This window comes from Prionailurus bengalensis, chromosome C1 (assembly GCF_016509475.1).
Source record: "Prionailurus bengalensis isolate Pbe53 chromosome C1, Fcat_Pben_1.1_paternal_pri, whole genome shotgun sequence".
Lineage (NCBI taxonomy): Eukaryota > Metazoa > Chordata > Mammalia > Carnivora > Felidae > Prionailurus > Prionailurus bengalensis.
Window position 1 is genome coordinate 187,178,686 of NC_057345.1, and position 7,434 is coordinate 187,186,119.

Sequence of the window (7,434 nt, forward strand, 5' to 3'; positions counted from 1 at the left end):
CACAAATGTTCATAGCAACTTTATTTGTAATTGCTAAAAACTGGAAACAACACAAAGAAAGGTCCATCAATAGATGAATGAATAAACAAATTGTGGTATACGGATATAATAAAATACCATTCAGCAATAAAAATGAATGTACTATTGATACATGAAGTAATATGAGTAATTAAAATAATTATGATGAATAAAAGGAGCCAGTCTCCAAAAGAAGAGTGCATAATATATGAGTTCATTTATATAAAATTATAGAAAATGGGAACTAGGCTATAGTGACAGAAATTGGATCAGTGGTTGCCTGGCAGTGGGGGGTGGGAGGCAGGGAGGATATGAGGGATGGATCACAAAGGGGCACAAAGAGGGAATTTCTGGGGGTATGATTATGATCCCTGTCTTGGTTGCAGTGAACATTCAACAAGTGTACATACGGCAAAACATCAAATTGTACAATTTAAATGTGTGCAATTTTTTGTATGTCAATTACATTTCAGTAAAATGTTAAATAAATGAATATTTACTGCTTGCTTCACAGCATATATACTAAAGTTGGAAAGATACAAAGAAGACCAATATGGCCCCTGCACAAGGATGTGAAGCAAATTCGTGAAGCATTCCATATTTATAAATACATACATACATACATACATACATACATTAATGACATTTAAATCTGTTTGTTGAAAATATCCAGCCATGTTGTCATTTGACAACATTTACTGAATACTTCCATGTATTGAAGCTATAAGAAAATGCATGAGACTTAGCCCTGTACTCCAAAGGCTTTCAAAGTTGTTGGCGAGTTCTCATTTTGAACTCGTGGGGTTGGAGCTATTTGTAGGACATATAATATAGATTTAGGATCTAGAAGTCTAGAGCCAAGGAACAAGGTATGAGCTGAAAATATAGATACTGGAGTTGGGATACAGAGAGCTAACAAAAACCTTGCATGAGAGAGGAGTCTAGAAGTAGATTATAAACTGAAAAGTGAAAAGACTGAGTCCAGAACACTGGGGACACCAACCATCAGAGGCAGGAGAGGGAAGATGTGCCCAGTGTGAGATGGATAGGAGGTGATCGGAGAGCTTGGATGAGAACTCTGAATGATGGCACAGAGGAGCTGAGCCTTCTCCAAAAGAAGGCGGTGTCAGAGGAGGCCATAGATAAGGAATGAACAATGTCAATTGAATTTGGTAAATAGGAAGTCTCTTGGTGACAGCATTTTGGATGTCATTGTAGAGAGGAAGCCAGACACCAGTGCACTAATATTCTTGCATTGCGCTTTGGTTATCGTAAAGGAGGCAGAAAAGAATCAGTTTTAGACATTTGGATCATCCCTTGTCAGATAAGATTCTATAGCACACCAGAGCACTGAAAAGATAACGTGTGAGTCTAAACTTCTGGTTTTTACTGCTCTTCTCTTTCATTCCTCCAGATAAACACAATCATACTCTCCTAATTTTCATCAGAATTAATGGCAGGCACCACTTCATTATTCTCTTTCTCCTGCACTCAAGCCCTTCATTTAAATCCCTTATTTGTCTCTAGCTCCATCTCTGTCCTGCAAACTGAATTTCCACTTTCTCCTCTCCTCCCCATCTTCAGGCATCTTGACATCTGGGTCTGACATGCTGGTGGGTGGGGATTGTACAGTCAGATCAGGGATAGCCTAGAGAGTTTGATCACCAGACTGTGAGAAGCCAAATGTAGTTGATCTTCTAGATGGGAACTACAGTTTCTCATGAAACCTTTGCATGCCTTGAAATCTTCTATACGTCTCTGAAATCTTCACTACCAATGCAGTTCACTCTTTAGAATAATGACCTACCTAGCCCCCTTCCCTGAGGTGGCCCCTCTCTGTTCACAGCCACCAGGCACTTGACTGCTCTCTCTAGACCATCTGCTACCCTGCTTTTGACTTATTGGCAAAAGGCAATGCTGGGTGGGTGACTTTAGAATTTGGGTTTAGGGGCGCCTGGGTGGCACAGTCGGTTGGGCGTCCGACTTCAGCCAGGTCACGATCTCGCAGTCCGTGAGTTCGAGCCCCGCGTCGGGCTCTGGGCTGATGGCTCGGAGCCTGGAGCCTGTTTCCGATTCTGTGTCTCCCTCTCTCTCTGCCCCTCCCCCGTTCATGCTCTGTCTCTCTCTGTCCCAAAAATAAATAAAAAAACGTTGAAAAAAAAATTTTTAGAATTTGGGTTTAAGTAGCTCTTTCAGAGAAGTAGGCTTCAAGTAGTATTGCTAGTTTGGCTCTTATCTCATGTCCTTGTCCTAGCAACTATGCTTCTTCCTTCTTTTCTACCTTGTACTAGAATTCTTGAAATAAAATCCCCATCTCTGCTTCCTTCCTTTTCCTTGGTACCTGGCTTATTGGCTGGCTATATCAGATAAGAATTTAATTTGGTACTAAAGTAGTGAACAACAGTGGCTTAAACAAGATAAAAGTTTATTTTTCTCTAATATAAAAGACACCCAGAAGTAGATAGTCCAGGAATGTTATGATGGTGCTTCAGTGGTCAGGGACCAAGATTCTGTCTTTTCTTCTAGAATAACATCATTAGTACTGTTTCTATTTTCAAGGTTACCTCATGGCCCAAATTGTCTGTTGAAGCACTAGCCATCATTGCTGTCTTTCAAGGAAAAAGCACAAGAAGGAGGTAATGGGGGGTGGGGGGGGGGAGTAGGCAGGATAGAGGAGGCACATAGCTCTTTGTTCTCTTCTTACAGAACTTTCTAGAAAGTACTACCTAGTACCTTATTGTGCAAACCAAATAAAACAAAGGTTCTAAGTAAGAAGGAAAGAATGGATTTTTGGATAGATAATCAGAAGTCTCTGACATAATTGCTCAGCTTAGGAACTTTTGCCATTCATATTATATCCACCTCTTTCCCTGGACCAGTGTCCTAACCTATCTCTCTGAGCCTAATATCTGCTGATGAACTTCTACAAATCTGACTGTCTGCTGTTTACCCATCTGGGTCTCCAAATTTTGTCTGTTTCTAGAGTTTCTATTGCTGTCAAGTGTCAATATACTTGTTTAAATTACTTGATTAGTCCTAATTGGGCTTCAATGATGTTGACACCAGGTTTGGACTTCTTGTCTATGAATTCCTGGTGAACAATACTTTCCAGTATTGCCAAAGATGCTTGAAGTTCCCTCAGGGACAGGAAGATAGATGAGCATACTACACAAGAGGCAAATGTGGAGAAGGGTGATGACAATCATTATGTCGGACAGAAACACATCTGTTCTGAAGTAAGCAGATCCTTGCCCTGCTTGAACTACAGCATCTTTTTCTCCTCCTTGTCTAATCAGTTGTCATGTCTGGGATATGCCCCTGCATCCAAGGCCTTCGTTTTCTGTTTGCTAACCAGATTGCTACCTTCCAAAATTTCTCCCCATTGTGGCCTCCTTGGTTCAGAATCATTTCTGGCTGTAATTCTTCAGTCTTAGACTTTATCTTAGAAATTATGTTTTCTTCACTTTCTCCTTCACCTGAGCTGTCAGATGCCCATTCTCAATAATAGCATCTCCAGGCTCTACCCCTGAGAATGGTGATAAACAAATTTGTGAGAACAGGCTCATACTGGCTTGAGAGAGCCAATTGTTAAATTTAAAATATATTAAAAATACAAATAAATATATAAAGTTGTTGAACTGTTGATAGCTTGAAACTGGCTGTGATAGGAGTATTTAAAACATGGAAATTAGCAAATGCTACCAATTAGGGCCTTTTATTCCCCTAAAAAGTGGTTTAGTAGCACACCATTGCTTGTTTCTCTCCATAATCGTCCTTTGTGCATACACATGTGTGCGTACATGCACACACACACACACACACACACACACACAGAGCGGACAGTCTAACTCCAGATACTCATCTCTTCAGTCTATCTCTTAGCTTTCAATGGCAGATAATCTTTTAATACTTAGCTACATCCAACAATTCAATATTTTGGCTCCTACCTTAAAACAAACACTTGTAACAGTTGATAATTGAATATATATTTTAGAAATACATTCTGGACCCTAAATAGACTTATCCAAAACTCCTGACCACACCGTTTGAAAACTGCTAATGTAGCATATCTGTCTGTCTGCAGAACACATATAACCATACGCAGAAATCATTTGTGGGGGGGAAAACCTAGATACTTAAAATGGTGTTTCAGTAGAGGGAATTCACGTATCAGCATCAGAGATGCCTCATCACAGAATATTAGCTTCTTTAAACTTAATATTTGAAGGAAGAGAGTCAATTTGTTATTATAGGTATTTCGGAAAGCCTTGTGTAAACTGTGCAATGAAAAAGCTTCATAAGCCAACCAAAATTGTCAAGTTGCTTTGCCTTTGACAAGAATTATCAATTCAGATAATTCTGTTGCCTCACAATGATCAGGAGCTTTGTGACATATATCTTTGATGAATAACAATAAAGAATGAATTATTGCTTATCATTATAGTATTTTAGTAAATAAAACCATCCAAAACATGGAAGGGAAAATAATAGAAGGATGATGGAAAGCTAGGGACCACTAGACTATGAATTTTTTAACAGTGTGTCAATTTCTTACTTTAAAAGTCTAATGTTTATAAACATGTTTATAAACATTAGAGCTTCCACATATAGTGACTAGAAGCACAGGCTCTGGAGACAGACTTCCTGGGTTCGTATTAAAGTTTCGTCACTTACTAGCTCTATGATTTGGGTCAAATTACTTCATCTCTCTGTGCTTCAGTTTTCTCACCTATGAAACAGAAATAAAAGCACCTACCTTACATGATTACCATGAAACCAAAATGAAATGCCCTATAAAGTGCTTAGAATGATGTCTGGTATGTACCAAACAACTAATAAATATTTGCTATCATTTTTATTATTAATGCTATTTTTGGAATGCTTATAATGTGTCAGCAACTGTGCTACACGCTTTAGATTCAATCTCCTGTAACAGTGTGAGGTACAAATTAGGCCCATTTTATAAGAAAATAAACCCTCAATGAAATGATATAACTTTTCCAAGTTCTCCTGGATGGTAAGTGAAAGGGCCTGGCTCAATGTGGTCTAGGAGTTCCCACTTAAATGATAGAAAGGTGTAAAACCAATCCATTCCATCCTGATATTTAGTATTCTATTGGGAAATTCTTCCTTCGTAGTCAACCGAACCCCTGCATGCTATAGCATAAACTATTCTTGTTCTGTCTTCAGCAAAGACAGAAAAACCCAATAACATCCTGTGTTTCCACTCAAAGACATTAAGTTTCCCTTCATGACTTGTTTTCTCCAGGTTTTGAAAACACACAAGTCCCACAGGCCTTCTTCATGAACTGTATTTATTAACCATAGAATAATCTCTGCAGAGCATTTCCACATTCTCTAACCATAATTTTAAAATTAGACTTAAATCTGAAGTTCATTATTAATGTAAGTAGGGTGCAGTATCCTTTGGCTGAACTTGCTTTGTTTATGAAGCAGCTGGATATAAGGGTCCTTATCCCGTTTTAGACTTTCTTATCCCACCTTCTTATCTAGAAGCTGCTGTCCACAAAGTGTTCCGACATAATAAGAATTCAAAAGCTTTTCAAGTTTGCACATCATTTTATTTCATGGGGGTGAGTACAGATTCATTTACATTTAGTTGTGAAACCAAGAAGACATTTAAATAGTTATGTGGACTGGTGTTCCTTAAAAGATGAATATTGGGGCGCCTGGGTGGCGCAGTCGGTTAAGCGTCCGACTTCAGCCAGGTCACAATCTCGTGGTCCATGAGTTCGAGCCCCGCGTCAGGCTCTGGGCTGATGGCTCAGAGCCTGGAGCCTGTTTCCGATTCTGTGTCTCCCTCTCTCTCTGCCCCTCCCCCGTTCATGCTCTGTCTCTCTCTGTCCCCCAAAAAATAAATAAATGTTGAAAAAAATAAATGTTGAAAAGATGAATATTATGTCATTGTTAATCATTCATTCATTCATTCTCCTTGTCTGAGTCAGGCACTGTGCTAGATACGGGGAACAAAAGACACAGTCCCTTCTCACAGGGAATGTGCAGGTCTCATCAGGGAGATAAATGCACAATTACCTAATTACAATAGAGCAATGCAGAGAAAGCAACAGGAACGTGGGGAAAAGGGGCAGGGAAGGTACCCTGGAATGTGGAGAGGGTCTGATAAAAAGTCCTGGGTGACCAATCAGAGACCCAGGCTCTAAACCCAGGCTTACTATTTATTTTGTTATTTATTATGCCATCTGTTACGGTTGAATCATATTCCCTCCCATAAAAAGAAAAGAAAAGATATCCTACCTCAGAATGTGACCTTACTTGAAGATAGGGTTATTAAAATGAGGTCATTAGTGTAGACTCTAATCCAAAAGAGAGGAATTTGGACACAAGGACAGAAGCACATGATGGGAAGACAATGTGAAAAGACATAGGGAGAAGTCAGCCATCTATAAGCCAAGGAACGCATCTTCCCTCACAGCCCTCAGAAGGAGTCAATCCTGCTGACACCTTGATCTTGGACTTCTAGCCTCTAGAGGTGTGAGGCAATAGATTCCTCTTACTTACACCACCCACCCAGTCTGTGGCATTTTGTTATGGTGGCCCTAGCTGACTAACAGACCATTGCACTGTGACAAGTATACCCCACATCTCAAGCTCCATTCTAGGCAACGCACTTAGAACACAACCAATCAGAAAACTGCCTGAATCTGCCTTTGGCTCATTAGTATGCTGTGACTCAGAGGAATCTTGAGGTTTCTTTAAATAGTGACTTTGAGTCTGCAACAAGTTTCTTTTACCCTCTCTAGTATGGATACCACCCATCGGCCTTTGTTTATAAGGTAAGTGATAATACAAGAATATGGGGAATATTAGAGTACAAGCAATACCCAATGGATAAAACTTTCTGGTAAGTAACAGATCAATATGGCACTACTTACAAAATGGTTAATAAACATACAAAAAGAAGTTCCATCTCACATGTGATCCGATTTTTGACAAAAGTACACTTGGTAAATGAAAGATGCTAATACACATCAGAGAACCAACAAATGCACGCATCCAGAGTGAACTACAGCCTATTCACCTATAACACACACACAGACTGGTGCCATTTGTCTTCCTGTTAGCACAAGGTTGAATGAACCCGAAATTATCTTCCTAGGATTTACAGTAACATGTAACCTTTAAAACCCAAAACCAAAACCCCCAATACCCACCTTCCACTAGGTGTATATTCATTTCAAGCAACAGATTTTGAGAAGAGGTTTTTAACCTGAACAAATGTGAAGCAGTGAAAAGATAACCTAGTAGTTAGCTCCTGGATAGACGAAGCAAGTTCAGCCAAAGGACATTACTTGTTTTGTTTTGTTTTGTTTTGTTTTGTTTTGTTTGTTTCCAGCATGCTTTGCCCTCAGGCCGGCAGGGTTACCCTTTCTTTTC

The 7,434-nt window shown here is 39.5% G+C and overlaps 1 non-coding gene across 1 annotated transcript; it reads left to right on the top strand.

The window, feature by feature from the left end:
• Positions 1–517: 517 nt before the first annotated feature.
• On the top strand, positions 518–623 carry LOC122482257. The gene has a single exon (XR_006297060.1). It is a non-coding gene; the product is annotated as a U6 spliceosomal RNA (small nuclear RNA).
• The last annotated feature ends 6,811 nt before the right edge of the window (positions 624–7,434 follow it).